This window comes from Podarcis melisellensis (genome assembly GCF_964234715.1).
Source record: "Podarcis melisellensis genome assembly, chromosome: 1".
Classification (NCBI taxonomy): Eukaryota; Metazoa; Chordata; class Lepidosauria; order Squamata; family Lacertidae; genus Podarcis; species Podarcis melisellensis.
The window spans coordinates 75,878,268-75,892,212 of record NC_138528.1 but is presented as its reverse complement, the minus strand read 5'-3'; the positions used below and the strand labels follow the sequence as shown (position 1 = coordinate 75,892,212).

Below are 13,945 nucleotides of genomic sequence, written 5' to 3'. Positions count from 1 at the left end.
GCCATTTGAGTGCCAAATGAAAGGGCCACTCCAACAAAACAGGCAGTTGAGGTAGCCACTGGGGGCACCATTTGCTTAAAAACCTCCAAGGAAGGAGAGTCCACCACCTCTTGTGGTCACTGCCCTTGCCAAGGTTTGCTGCTGCCTTCTCCCACCACCCTCGCTCACCGGTGGGCCACAGCAGGACGTGCAGCTGACAGGGAATCCCAGGGCTTGAACTGAAAACCTCAGGGAGGTGGGCAGGGAAGGGACAAGAAGGACCCGCAAAACCAAAAAGAAGGAAACCTGGATATGACTAATGGCCCAATCCAAATCTCTTTGCTGAAATAAATGGACAAGGAGAGGTGTAAAGGTTGTTCTGATCCCAGTTGTGATTTTGGGCGGTGTCGGTGACGTGTGTGCCCCATATGTGTATACGTGTATGTGCAAGCTAGGAGCAGGTAGAAATAAACGGCATGAAAAGCAACAATTGGAGAAGTGAGGTGTCTGGGAAAGCAATACATACATAGGCTGTGTAAAGGAATTGAACGGGGTTTTGTTTTGTGTGTATTCAGGCTCTATGCATTATGCTTGCTGTAAGAGAGACGAGTCAGATTTATCAATGAAATTGACAAAAAATCTGTGCAGCACTTATCTCCCACACAGAGCCCCCGAACCATTCCCTTATCTCTAGCCTGCCATGTGATTAGTGACTATAGACAGTCCTTTTGTGGCAAAGAATTTGAAAGGCGCTTTCAGCCATAGGTGAAATCCATTGATGTCCACCTGCCAGCAGAACAGGCACTCTCAGCAGAATGGAGTCAGCCTCTAGGGCAGATGAGGGGCTCAGGGGGGAGTTCAGTGGGAGAGGAGAGGAAGGGGAGGTCTACATGTGCAATGTAGGGTGTTCACCAATGTCAACCAGTGGAAAAGAAACTGTACTATGAGCTGTCTTTTGAAATATTGTATTGCTCCCATGGATAGCGGCATTCTGACATTAAAAAAATAATACCTTCTAAAAGCTACTGATTAATAAAAAGCTAAACTTATTTACTGTATACATGTTTTGTTTCAGGTATGAGGGTGGGAGGATAGATATTGGGGCATGGGAGGGGAAAGGAGGAAATTGCCAGCAAATTTTAAAGGTCAACATCTGGATATTGGCACAATTAAATTGCAGCAGAAACAGGAACAACAGTCTACATTAAGAGCATTTGTTGCTTCCTTATACTTTATATAGTAACTACAGTAATGCTGTTCTTGTTCAGAGAGTTTTATACATGTACACTGGAGGTGAGGAGCAAACGGATTTGTATGTTTGGCGTGCAGGCTTAGCAGAAAAGTCAGTTGTTTACAACAACCGCTTAAAATATAGAACTGGTGAGTTGGCCAGAGAGAGAAGTACACTTATCTGTGGTTCAAAACACCAGTGGAGATTTCTTGTCAAACAATAGAATTGGTTTACTCAAAATTTAATCCAGAGCCTTGAATTGCGAAGACGGATACTTGTTTGTGGTGCTTAGCCTTTAGATCTCACCTTGGAACAAAGGCTTTCTCACCTGTGCTCCCTTCATCCCTCTCCAGTGCTCTGCCACCCTAATTCCCCCTTCTTGTCATGTGACACCTCTCCTTCAGTCCCTGCCACAGGTTGAGGCCACACTTCTCTTTATCTCATGTTAGATGCCAGCAATGTGTCTGAGCACTGCACTTTAAACCACACTTTTCATTTGTAGTCTTCCAGCTGATGGTGGGGAAAGTGGTGTGTGTTTCTGAAGGATTTCACACATTATGTCGGAATATCCCCTGAGCAAATAGAAAGCAGGCAGCTGCTCCCATAGACCTTAGCAACCCGGCAGAATGATATTAAAAGAATGTGTGAACAGATCACCAGGAAACTTTGCTGGAATGCCACAGGTTGGTTTTGCTCCAAGATGAGCTTGGATACGCTTGCTGAAAGCAACCTTAGACTGGATGTATCTTCAGCCGTTAAGCTTTCACTCAGCATGTTACATACTCTTTCTGTCACATCTAATGCCCAGCTAAATCTATGCCTTTGGACCAAAGCACTTTGGGAAAAGCTCTAAACCTCTTTCCTAACTTTCTTACTGCTAGAATTTATTCTCTTCCCGTTCCAGACAACCCTGAGCTATGGTTTACAGTTGAGTTGTGGCTCAGCAAGTAGGCTAACAATGAACTCTCCTTGTAAGCAGCCTGTCCTGAGACCAGCTCACATTATACATGGCCAGCTTTGTTGCTCTCATGGTTTATAGGAGGATGTCAGCTGTTAATCCTCCGCCTTTGTCTCTTTTCCGTCTCCTAGAGCTCTTTAGTGCTGACTCTGCCATTGCTGCAGCACCCGGTATAAATGCTTCTGATGCAAAAGGTTCATTTTCCTCTTTTGTATCTGCCCTGTTTGGTGGAATGACAATTCCAGGAAAGCCCACAGGCAGTTATGTTAAATTGAGAGCTATATGGTAGTTATGCTGTTTCTACTTCCCAATAAATACAGAGGAAATGAGGCATTGCCTTTATGTGACCACCTCTTCTTCAAAATGCTAAACATTACATTCCTAGGTAGTGTGTGCATGTTTCTCAAAATGACAGGGCATCACTGCAGAATGGTGGCAGTGGAAGACCTTTGCTAGTATTTAGCTTTTTCATTGTATTTGTAAAAGGCTCGATAAAGATCTCTGCACTTTAGGAGCATAGGGTGCAAAGCATCGAGTCTATAAAGAGGTTTAAAAGTTTGTAAAGTCTATCATGAAGGAATGTGTTTGGTTGCTCATAAACAGTGATGTCATCAGTAGATGCCCACCACAGGCTATTTGGTTTATTGATGCATGCTGTTTGCTGTTCCACAACAGAAAGTTCACTGGGCAACTACAATAAGTAAGTATGGGGGGGGGGTGAAATAAGACAATGAATTGTGAAATCAAAGACACAAATACAAGAAATTAATTTTACCCATAAATTTAAAACACATAGATTTGAACAGCGAGACATCCAGACTACATACATACACTATTTAAAAGTCTTTCATGAACCATAAGGTTTTGACCTGCTGCCAAAATAGGATGTTCCATAACTGAGGGCTTATCCACATTTCTCTTTCTTTTGCACTTTCCACACTTTCTACTTCTGGGAAAGATGTCTCATCTACTGCAACATACGAGGAACAGCATTGCGTTAATTGTGTAACAGTATTGTTACCTGGGGGAAATTGTGAATTTGGGTAGCCCATGTACCATGTTGTGCTTGGGAGCACAGTGAATCAGATTTTCAAGAAAAGCTCAGCTCTGCTTAATGATCTTAAATCAGTACCGAGATTTTCATGATATTGCACTGCGTTGGATATAAAACCTTTCTGAAAGGCTGGCCATCCATAAGTACAGTCCTGCTGTGGATCCTGGGATTGCAGACATGCTTACAAGACATGACAGCTGTTGCAGAATTTTTGCAGAAATTGTTTATTGCTGCCAAAGTGCTCAGGGCAGACCATTTTTATTTTTGTTTCTGCACAAAAAAATCACCTTTTACATTTCCCAGGCCTCTGCAGTTACCTCACTCTGGCCCCACAATAAGCACCTCCACAACACTTTATGAAATATAAATACCCCGATTTCCTAGCACAGGAGGCAGTCGCTGGAAGAGAACCAAGATGATCTGTTTACCGCAAAAATAGCAATCAGCATTGTGCATCTTTAAGTGTGTTTGTTCCTAGGAATAGGAAAACAAGTGACCTCCAGATCAATCCAATTAAGTAGCCCATTTTCTATGAAGTAACAATCAAATTAAAAGCAGCTGCTTCTTGCATTACACACCATCTCAACTGCATTAAAAGGTTTGCTTGTTTACTTCTAGGAAGCATGCTCAAATTGCCTTTCCGCCCACTAAAAAACACGCACGCATAGGAACAAAAATGCATTTTTCTGCATCACTTGTGGCAGCTTGCTAAGGCACAGCAGCTGTTGCCAGTCAGGAAGATCAATTAGGCAGAACCTGCCCCACCCCCTGCTCCCAATCTGTCTCTAGCGACTCCTAACATGTCTGTACCACTGCAAAGCCAGAGCCCATCTAGCCTGATGTTTGGTGTTTCAGGTTTGTTGGGCAATATACTCCACACACAAAGGTGCTCGCCATACTGGCTCCCGCCCTCAAGGCCACACACAATTTTTATGTAAAAAAAAGAGAGAGGTGAGAAACCTATTGTGTGTGTTTACATACCCTGGGGAAGAAGAAGAAAAGTTGTGCAAGAAGAATTGCAATTGTGCCTGGGAACTTTGCCCACTGAGCACATCACATATTCATCTACATCTACGTCTAATTTACATCATGCTGCCTTTTTGCCAAGAGTGGCCCTCTAGGTAGCTTACCTTGAAGTCCTAAAAACTTTAATGATAAAATGAATCAGCCACACACACACACCAGGTTTTCAAAATTAACATGCTCAAAAACTGACTAATAGCAGCAACACAGAAGAACACCTTAGTAAGCAAATTTTTGAAAGCTATAAAAATCTGGTGGAAAAGATAAGGTTTGGAAAAGCTCTGGAGTTACGTAAGGCTGGATTCACCAATGAAAAAGCTCTGTTCCAGAACATTTCGTTACCTACAGTAGAGGCATCTGAAGCAGTGGCTCTCTAACATATCTTGGCACCATGGTGATTGTGTCTGTGTGTTTCATACGTGAAAAAAACCTCCCTCATGTCCAGGCTTCCTCAAACTTGGCCCTCCAGATGTTTTGAGACTACAGCTCCCATCATCCCTGACCACTGGTCCTGCTAGCTGGGGATCATGGGAATTGTAGGCCAAAAACATCTGGAGGGCCGAGTTTGAGGAAGCCTGCTCAGGTCAGTTGGAACTTTTTAATGTAAACCAGTACCTTGAAACTGACCTGGAGAACAACTGGTAAATAGTGCAGATCAAAAATAATTGGTGTTACATGCACTCTTGAGCCTGGCAGAATTAGCCTATTGTAAATATACTGTAAATGTGCAACTTCGATGCCAGAAACTGAGCACTAGCTTGCAAATTTATTTCTTTTAGTGTCAAGTGTTGGATCCATTGACTGTGTTACCCTTGCCACAACCACCATTTCGGTGCCCTAAATGAATAAATCAGATTTCACAAGAAGATGTTGCAATGCCTAGCTCTGGTTTTGTATAGAATAACGAAGGAGAAAATATCTGATTTGCATATTCTGATTTGCCAAAGTGTGGTTTGCTGCAAAGGGAACTTGATAGTTTTGTTACATAAGTCAGCTTCATGACGCTAAGCAATTTGCACAGTGCTGGGAGCAGAACTGGTGGGCGGGGATGGTGTCTCACCTCTGCCAAGAGATGCCAGAGAAGCCCTTTGAAAATGGAGTTGTCCCCAGAGGTCTGGTCACAAACACGTTTGATAACTGAATTCCCACCATGTCCCTTCCAGGACAACCAGAAAATGCATAAGATGTGAACACCGTTACAATGTTCAGAAGCAGAAAATTGGGCAGAAATGAAATGTTTGACTTCCTTAAGGATAAGGAGGACATGGGAGACAGAGCCAGGTTTAGTGAGAGTTTGCAACATTATGCCTTTTCATTCTGTCCGATTGCCAGCTGGCAGCTGTGAAATCTGTTTAAAGTTCCAAATGAGAGAGAGAGCGCAGGTGCTGTGCCTTCCATTCAGGCTTAGCAATCAGGATGAAGGTTTTGTCTCATAACAGGTGGAAGAACAGGCCTGAAAGGGCAACAGCTACATCTTCCACCTGTTGCTTTGGATCTTCTGATGGGGAAAGGGGAACATGTGGCCCACCAGATGCTGTTGGACTCCAACTCCCATCAGCCCCAGTCAGCGTGGTCAATGCTCAGGGATGGTGGCAGTTGTAGTTCTACAACATTCAGAGTTTCTGGACCATGTAAAGCTGTGATCTCTGGGTTTGGGAACCCTCACATTCTGGTACTTTATACTACAGGCAACAACTGTTTTAGGCACGTCTGATATGTCAGCGACTGCAAACACGTGCATTGCGCCAACCCCAAAAGCGAGCCAAAAACTTCACAAAAATGTGTGGAACAGGGTGGGGGGTTTGCAGCCTTTATCAATGGTGTTTCAAATATACATGATTTCACTTGAATGCGTGGTGCCTTGGAACATAACCCCCGTGTAAACTGGGAGTTTCCTGTATGTTGTACTTTAAATGTTTGGCAATGCTACATTTACTTACATTGGGATCTATTGAGTGCTTCTTCTTTTTCCTTCGGCAGCAGCTGCTGGAGGTGAGGCACCTCTTAGTACTTTTGGATCACGTGGTCCCAGCCATTCCAAAGGATGAGCTGCCATCTATCTTTCATTCTCCTACAAGCATTTAGGGGATGTGGGGCTCAACTCGCTTTTAAAGTAGCATCTCCTAATGAATCAGTCAATGACATGACTCTTCCGATGCAGCTCCTTTTAGGTACGCATTTGTTTCGAGTAAGCTCTTGAGTATGGCCGAGTCCTTTTTATATTGAAATCCACGATCCTCGATAACATTTTATTATGAGGTTTGCTATTTTTGGTACCACTGTTACTTTGTCATGAGCAAAGCACATAACATTTCATGATATGAAATCATTATGGGTACTGCCGAGTTCATTACTAGGGCATCTCACTGTATTAAGAATGAATCAATAGCACATACTAATATGGCAGCGTGATACCGAGCTGGAGTTATGAATAGCGCATCTAGAAATAGACAAGAGTATTCTCTGGGCCTTTGTCTACTGCTCTTCCATTATCTTGTACAATTGTTTTCTCCCAGGTGATGCGATGGGTGATCTAATGATTTTGTTTAAAGTTGTATGGGCATCATATTGTTGTTTTTCTTTCTTGAAATTTGGAAAAAAGACGTCCTTAAGGTCAGGCCTTGCACTCTGCAAACGCCTTCTATGCATCCTTCATTGATTTGTGCATATTTTAGAGGCCATGCTATATGCAAGAATTTACTGGAAGTTCCTTGGAGGAAGACCATTATTTGGTTGCTTGTTTATTTCCTTATCACATTTTTTATCCCACCCAACAACAAAGCACAAACAATAAAATGAGCACACACACTCTTGCCCCAAAATCAAATCACAATAAAATGCAATGTGGAACTTTCCTTGTGCTTGGTCTGGAAATTGCAGTTGTGTAGAATGCCACAGCACGACTGCTGACAGGAGTGAGAACCTGTCAGCATATTACATCCTTGCTCAAGGATGTGAACTGGTTGCCAATTTGTTACTGGGCCAAATTCAGGATGCTTCTGTTAGTATATAAAGCTCTCAACAGTTTGGAGCCAGTTTACTTTATGGATCACATTACCCCACATATGCCCACTATGGCTGCTCCAATCTGCATAACTGGCCCTTTTCCAAGTGTCACATACAGTTCATTCTGCACTTGTAAATAGGTATTTTACTGTGGGAGCACCTATTGTCTAAAACACCCTGTTGCTGTGCTGTTATTGACACCTGCTAAAAGATTTGACATGTAATTTTGTTATGTACATTTGTGTGTGCGCGTGTGTGTGTTTTAATCTGGTCATTGAAACTATATTTTGATAATTTTGTGCCTGTTTTAAAGTCTGTTCTTGTTGCTATTTTTAATTGAATATTTAAACAATTTTATGTAAACTAGAGATTTAAAATAAAATGGTATATGCATAAGCAGTAGGAGAATTTGCATTCCCCCAGTCCTTCTCCTCACGTTGGTCCTCTATCCCTCTAACTTGTGCTGTTACCAGCTTAAAATGAATTTGCAGTTCAGTCTCATCCAAGACAGACTGGAAGTGCCTAGCCACCTTGCCCAAGCAAGGGACATTTTACAGATACCTGATAGTTGATACAAACCTCTGTGTCCAAGGGGAACTTCAGAAGCAGCCTCGCAGCTGTCTCCTTCAAGTTGATTCATAAATGGAGCCCATCCATTTATCTACCGCAAGCATTCTAGACCCTTCAGGTCTGAACTGTCAACTTCAGGTAGAAAGCTGAATGCCCATTATAACAAAGCCCAGATCAGGAATTGTACTTCTTTGGGGACACATTGCCCAAACAGCTCAATAGATTGGATAGTCCACTTACCTTAAACACGGTGTTGCAGCCTGACCACGGCCCCATGTCAGCAATCCACCAGCTGACTGGGAAGAACTGCAGACCTGCCTGTGAATTGACCAATGGCAGGAGGTCCTGGGTCTGGGGATTCCCCGGGGGCAGGCCCAACTGAGCAACTGGCATCACTTGTGTCCACCCCCCAGGAAATAAATTGACGCTGACACACCACTCCTCCCTAGTTTTTCCATCAGCTCTCCCAAACTCCAACCCTTTTTGCAAATGCATCTTCTGTCATGCTATGACCTTGCTATGGACGTTGTCAGCTGCCGTATTCGGGGCTGAGCAGGAATTTTTCCACTTGGCTACTTCACAGCAATCGTCACAACTTGGTGAGGTTAGGCATTGGGTAAGCCTTGGTCTTGGTTGGAGGAGAGGCTGTAGCCTGGGCCTGTCGCTTCTTGGTTAAGCGTATCCCATTAAAGGGGTCCGTTCCCTGCCTTGAGATGGAAGCACAGGCATACTTAGGGTCAGTATCAGTGCCCACAGCAAAGAGCTGCATCGCCCCCGCCCCCCAAATCACTTTAGCCACTTTATAAATTACTACATTTTACATGACCCAAGTACTCAAAGCACCCAGAGTGAGGGCAAGGCAAGGAGGGAGGGTGGAAAAAAGCACACCTTTGTGCCACAGTGCGAGAATGGCGGGAACTCGTCGTGACACACATATACTTCATAAACTTCACAGGTTGATAGGGAATTTTTGTGCCCCCACCCCAGACCTGCACCCCCAGCAGGGGCTGGTTTCCCCGAACCCTAGGTATTCCTCTAGATGCCAGGACTGAAGGCAAAGCCCTTTCCTTTGTTCCTATTCACACTGGGAGGTTGGGTTTTTACAGCCCTTAGCCTGAGTTTTGGCTTGTGCGGGGGGAAAGTTGTACAAGAACGTAATATTGGGTGTGATGATGCGGAAATGGGAGAGGTCTGGGACTGTGGCTGTGCTTAATGTCCAGAAAAAAAGATTTGACCCTGACCTGGAAAGAGATGCTGGGGCTGAGCCCTGGTGAGCCCTGGCACCAAAAGGCCAAAACTAGGCCCTATGCTTCCAGTTTGATAGGAAGCTCCTCTGGGCTCTCAACTGCACCCACCCCCAGCTGGCTGTTGCCTGTCCTCAGTTCATGCAAATGGTGTCCAAGTTAGGGGATTCGTCTTCCTCTTTAAATGACGGCCCAAAGTCCTGCTCCTCCTTCTCTCCTCTCTTGTTATAAACAATGCAGCGGATAAAAGTGTAATAAGAACCCTAAAAGTGCTCCTTCAGTGGAACTGATTGCTTGTGTGAATGCTGCCTAATCAGTGTGTGAAGCCCCTCTCCTGAACTGAGCCCTTGCGACATCAGCATGAGGCCATACCCATTTCACAGGCAATACCCCCAAATGGAGCTGGCTAAATGGAACAATCCCCGAGATGCAGGGGGAAAGCATTATTACCAGTATATTTTATTTTTCAGCCTATGGAATCTCAGTGGGCTGCTGCGTCCAGTAATTATTCTTTTTCACCCGTGCTATTAACTTTTAAGTGGCATTCTCCACTGAAATTAATGGTATGTAGAGCTTACGGACACATTCAGAACACTTTATTTTGCTCTGAAATGTGTTGCTGTGTGCGTTGAAACATTACTATTTCCAGCTGATATTATGGCTTTAAAAAACACAAAAACAAACACCCCCAACTTATCTTTCCTACTCAATTTTTTTCTTCTTTCGTTTCAATTGCATTTTCTACCAGCCATAATGCCAGTAGCATAAGTAAACAAAACTCCATGATTATTGCTCCCTCTCTCCCCAGCCCTCCCTCAAATAACAACAATCCAATCCTAGAAGTTAATTATGATCGTCCAGGAAATTACGCACCATGGAGAAGGGTATCCATTTATCAAGGTTGCATTTACCAGCGACTGGTGGTATGTTTTTTTTTTCTGACTCAGCTGACAAGAAGAAAAAATAAAGTTAGTGATGGCCCGAGCCTTGGGCCATTTCTGGTAATAATGTGAAGCGCTCAAGCCATTATTAGCTTAATGGTTTAATTTAATAGATCATTCCTGGAGGTAGGCTTTATAGTGCAAACAGCTAGAAAAAGCAAAGTTAATAATAGCTTGAACTGCACAGATCTTTATATGGGAATTGGCCTTCAGCACTAATTATGTTTTGCTTTTCAAATTTTAAGCAACACCTCTTGCTCGATTATTTCAGGTCCCCAGCTTGGATGCTTGGTGTTTCATTATCGTTTGTTATGCTTTGGAATGTATTATGGGAGCACTGAGCTGCAAACCCCTCTGGTTTGAATTTACCTGCTTCCAAATTATGTTTAGGAACGTAGCTCCAACACCGTGTAATATCAGTGAAGAAACAAAACTCCTGCGAAAATCATTAAGGTGCACTTATGACTTGTTCACATGCTGCAGGGAAATGCAAAAGAAGGGATTTCAGCAGGTCTGGCTCACATGGCATCCCCTCTTCTACGCAACTGTTAAACATGCCAGAGCCCTGACCCCTTTACATCCTATGGCCAAACCCCAAATGCCAGGTTGCACCCCACTCCTCCCCTTGAACAGGTTCAGGGTTATTGCTGCAGGTGGCTAGCTACTAGTTCAGCACTTGCTGCTCCCAGTACGGCTGCTATGGAGCGCCTGTTCCAGTCTGCAACCGCCTTGGATGAGATCAACCAACATCTGCAAAAAAAGCCTCCTGCAGACACTTCCTTGGTGGAGCCATAAGAAGGATTAACAAAGAGATGTTGGGTTTGCTGAGTAGAGTCAGTTGCCCACAGAAATATGAACAGGGTGCTGGCTATGGGCTCTGTTCTGGTGGAAGTGGATGAGTAAGAAAGACTTGACGTGAAGAACAATCCCCCTGAAACCTAACCTGGGCTGGGTTTCAGGAAAACGCGTTGTAAACTTCATTATGGGAAATCACGTTGGCGAAAAACTCCACAGAGCCATATGGTGTCACAGTGTTATAATGCATACAAAACGCTTTTTCTTTACTAGTGTAGCTGAATCCCCAGGCCTGTTATGTTGGTAGACTAGGAGCAACATTTGAGAGGACTTTAAGAAATGGTGGTGGCGGCGGTGGCAGTAGCAACAAACACAACCATTATTCTGGCCACTCCCCCCCGCCCCAGCTGGGATGCTTCATGGTTATATTGTGTGTGACATGTCTGCCTAGTCTGCAGTAAAAGCTGCCCTTCCTTCTCTGGGTTTGGTTCCCTCCTTAGTCAAGTGGGAATTAATTGGAGTCTTAGACCACATTCACCGCATACATGTAAAGCACTATGAACCCACTTTAAACAGTCATGGCTTCACCCAAAGAATTCTGGGAGCTGTAGTTTGATAAAGGACTCAAGAGCCCCTATTCTCCTCCAAGAGCTAAAATTCCCAGCATTTGCTGTGAAGAGGGATTGATTGTTAGCACTCTATGGGAATTGTAGCTCTCGGAGGGGAACGGGGACTCCTAAAAACCGTTCACAAACTACAGCTCCCATAATTATTTGGGGGAAAGCTATGACTGCTTAATGTGGCATCATAGTGCTTTAAATATTTGGTGTGAATGTGGCCTTAGTCTTGCCTGTGTAGCAAGCCTTACTTGCTATGCTGAGTTGTCCATCTGTTGTTCACAAATAAATACAGCTATTGAAGTTTTCATGACTTCTGCTTCCTCCTGATATTAGAGGCTGACCCACTGGAGTTTCCTCACACAGTGAGTATCCTTCCCAAGCCCACAGGATGTGGATCATTGGAATCCATTTCAACAGTTTATATACCACTCTTTTCTAAGTGGTTTACAATGGGGTTACACAAGATTAAACTGGTTAAATTAACCATAAAATGAGAAAAAAATAAATGCCAAAATTTCAACAGGGAGGAGGCCCATCTGATCTCAGCCAGGAGGGGATTTTGCAGAACTGGGCCCACAATATTGAGTCTGGCAGATGCAAGCCATGCATTCATCAAAAGCACAGCTTTAGCACCCTCACAGAAACATATCCAGAACTGGCTGAGTGGTGGTGCAAAATCAGCATTGCATGATCTAGCGGAGGGTTCATGTGGCCAAATGCTGACCAATTGTGCGCATTCAGGGTTGCCTGCCCCCTTCCTTTCCCTCCCCTTCTCCCATGTCTTTATTAGCATCCCCAGAAAGTTTCTCTCCAGTTGTGGGAGAGAGTTGCTGGGGAAAGCTAAACCAGATTTATGATGACAGGCCAACTCTGGGTTGAAAGGTGCTCGAGCAGAAGAAGATTAGCATTCATATGTGAGCTGACCCTGACACAACATCAGAGGCATTGGTGCGCAGGCTGGAAGTGAGGAGCTACACAGTCTTCCCTGGGTGCTGCAAATTCAAGCTGCCACTCCTGTTGCTTTCCTGAGTAAACAACTAGAAGAACTGATTTGGAGGCTGCAAAACGACTCCTGAAGCCTGCAAGGGGGTTGTTGGCTGTTGTGTCAAGGTGACTGATAATGCAATAAAAAGGATCCTGGGGAAAGACCCTGGAAGGATGTCTAGAGCAGCTAGAGCAGTCTTTCAGGACTGGGAGAACGCAGCACCTGAAGTTTATAGAGGGTAACAGGCATGGATAAACAAGTGCGGGTTAGCTTGCTTACTTATGTGAGGGGAACCATTCAGTTTTCTGCTTGCAGGTTAAGGAAGTGTGGCACAGGTGAAGGCATTCTTCCTCTCTCTCTGAAGTGACTCTCTGATACCAGAAGTAATCTGGGGTGCTGAAAATCTGGTTGTAGCAGAAGGTGCAGTGAAGAAAGACAGGGGGCGGGGTTAGGCACCCCTCTTTTTCAAGTAAATTGTATTTCCTCCTTTATATTTGGAACAGGGGAGACACATGGCTAAAATGCACAACAGCCCTCTGTCACAACTTGTTAGGCTAAGCACAGTAAACAAAAAACAGAAAGAAAGAAAATCCTTCAGTCTTGAAAGTGGTATGTCAGCTACGAGGCGTTCCTCTCACATGCCACGGAATACATCTGTACATATATTCTCTTTAAAATGTAAAGTTAATGCAAATGTATGAAGTGCCACAGGTGGCTTAGAAACTACTGTTTGATTTCAGAGATGACGAGAGGGTTGTTGTTGTTGTTGTTGTTGTCCAGGAGTCCAGCAATCAGCAGAGGTCCTAGAGAATGTAGCAGAGGTGGCCAAGGTCAGGTTTATTCTTGATCGTGGAATGCAGTTGGCAAATAAATTCTGAAGCAGTTATGAAGAGCCCTGCTGCAGCCAGTAGCCATCAATAGCCTTGTCCTCCATGTATGTGCCTAATTCCCTTTTAAAGCCATAGAAGTCGGTGGTCATCACACCTAGCAGAAGCACAGTCCATAGTTTATCTATGCACTGTGTGAAGAAGTCCTTCCTTTTGTCTGTCCTGGATTTCTCAGGCTTCAACTTCCCTGGATATCCTTGGGTTCTACTATTACAAGAAAGGGAGGAAACATTCACCCACTTTCTCCAGAATATACATAATTGTTTATAGTTTTATCAAGTCCACCCTCATTTGCCTTGTTGGTCTTGCGTTGGACATCTGCTTGCCTTTACTTTAAACTAAAAAGTCCTAACTGTTGTAACTTTCCCCTTCTTTTAAGGAAGACCCTCTACTATTTCCATTCCCAGAAAGCAGATGTTTATGAACTTATACCATTTGCTTTTTTTTCCAAAAGTAAAAGCTGGCTAGTTTATTACAGCACTTGCTCTTGCATTTGGGGTGTGGTGTTAGGGATAAATGCGGGATTTCCTTGCATATATATATATCTCTCTAATTCAGCTTTTAGAAAGCATTATGATGATACTCAGTGCTGGCAGGAGCGGGTGCAATGAAAATGGGTCAGGCAGTGGAAATCTGTGAGCTGCTGGCTGAG

The 13,945-nt window shown here is 44.0% G+C and overlaps 1 long non-coding RNA gene across 1 annotated transcript; it reads right to left on the bottom strand.

Moving 5' to 3' along the window:
• Nucleotides 1-1,389: 1,389 nt before the first annotated feature.
• Nucleotides 1,390-13,486, bottom strand: LOC309376379. Its single transcript, XR_014171182.1, has 3 exons — nucleotides 12,701-13,486; nucleotides 9,939-10,003; nucleotides 1,390-8,528 (listed from the first exon to the last, which is right to left on the bottom strand). It is a non-coding gene; the product is annotated as an uncharacterized lncRNA (long non-coding RNA).
• Between the last annotated feature and the right edge of the window lie 459 nt (nucleotides 13,487-13,945).